At 36.4% G+C, this 1937-nt stretch overlaps 1 pseudogene; it reads right to left on the bottom strand.

Moving 5' to 3' along the window:
- Nucleotides 1–220: 220 nt before the first annotated feature.
- On the bottom strand, nucleotides 221–690 carry LOC110583981 (annotated as a pseudogene).
- Nucleotides 691–1937: the final 1247 nt, after the last annotated feature.

Raw genomic sequence — 1937 nt, 5'->3', positions numbered from 1 at the left:
TTTATGTCCAGGCTTCTTCAGCTTAATTAGCTGCAAAGAATGAATTGTGTATAAGCAAAAACTGAAAGGAGCTGCAGTGTCCAAGGGGCTTGGGCTTAAAAATATTAGAGATCTAGATTTTTTCAGATCCATGAACAAAATTTTTAAAAGCATTTATAATATAAAAGAGCAGCATCCAGTAACTTCCTCAAGTTTTATCTTCTTCAGAAGTTAACTCAATTCAGTTTGCTTCATTCTTGGAAGCTTCATCAAAATTCTCCACAAGATCTGGAACTTCATCATCATCATCCTCTCCAGTAGCAAGTGGTACTTTTCCATCCACAGATTGTTTGGGCAGAGCTTCAGCCAGTCTTCTTAAACTAATCAGACTGTCTGCACCAAGTTGGTTTAAGATACTGGGTAGCATTTCTGTCAGCTGCTTTGTCTCAGCGTGGCCTGGAACGGTGAAAGTGTTCGCTGCCAGCGATGCCTGAACTTTGGGGTTGTTAAAGTGGATCACTGTACCTTAGTTTGTGAACATATTCACTTCTTCAATACCAGAGATATTGTTTACCCCTAAATTCTTTAAGGAGAACTAAAGTTTTTATCATCTGCTGTAGCCGTTCTATGAATCACCTTCTTTTGGCGAGCAGTTCCTTTCCCATCAATACACACTTGTGCTTGCAGTTTGGTGAGTTTCTCCTGGTTCATGATAGTTTCTTTCATCTTGTTGGAGCAGAAATGGGACCACACGGGGGGAATAGGGTTGGCGCTCAGGGGGTCTCAGGGGACCAGCTGAGATTAGGTGTACACAGAGGGACACAAGATGGAGAACTAACTCTTTAAAGAGATGAACTGCCAAACCTCACAGAAAGAAAGAAAGAGAGAACGAGACAGAGAGGGAGGAAGAAAGGAAGGAAGGAAGGAAGGAAGGAAGGAAGGAAGGAAGGAAAGAAGGAAGGTAGGTTGGTTAACCTAAATTTTCCTATATCTATAAAGGAATTGAATTTTACTCATAAACTTCCCCAAAATGGAAAATTCTAGGCCCAGATAGTTCCATTGGTCATTTCTACTAAGCATTTAAGAAAGAAAAAATACAAACTTACCCAAACTCTTCCATAAAACACAAGAAGAGGGAACACTTCACAGTTCATTTTGGGAGGCTATTACTACTCTGTTACCAAAACAAGAGAAAGACATAACTAAAAAACTATGGAGCAACATACCCCACAAATAGAGATGCAAAAATCTTCAACAAAATACTAGCAATATATCAAATATATTCAACATACCAGATATGTTGATCAAAATATATATCAAATCTAACAATAGATAAATAGGATAATACAATACAACCAAGTGGAGTCTATCCTGGGAATGCAAGGCTAGTCCAACATTAGAAAATATAATTAGAAAATTGTATTTTGCCATTTCAACAGATTAAAGAAGAAAGAACTCACAGATAAAAAAGAAAAAGCATTTGACAAAGTTCAAATTCCATTCATTACCTACATATAAACTCAACAAACTACAAATAGAAGGGAACTTCCCTAACCTCATAATGGGTAACGTGTAAACATGCATATGCACATATGACTTAAGGCTAACATCATGCTTAATGGTGAAGGTTTAAATGCTTTCCCCTAATACTGGAAGCAAGGAAAGAATGTTTGTTCTCATGTTTCTATCCAACATTATACTGGATGTCCTGGCCAACTCAAGTGTGCAAGAAAAAAATAAATAAATAAAAGGCATACTTACTGGAAAGGAAGAAACAAAACTGTCTATTCACAGTTGATGTGGTTGTCTATGCAGAAAATCCCAAGGAACCTAAAACAAAACAAAACAAAACTCACATAATATGTGAGTTTAGCAAATTCACAGTATATAACATCAATACACAAAATAAATCATATCTCTAAATACTAATAATGAACATTTGGAAATCAAAATTTTAA

This window comes from Neomonachus schauinslandi, chromosome 9 (assembly GCF_002201575.2).
Source record: "Neomonachus schauinslandi chromosome 9, ASM220157v2, whole genome shotgun sequence".
NCBI classification, from domain to species: Eukaryota; Metazoa; Chordata; class Mammalia; order Carnivora; family Phocidae; genus Neomonachus; species Neomonachus schauinslandi.
This window is presented reverse-complemented; position numbering and strand designations above follow the sequence as displayed.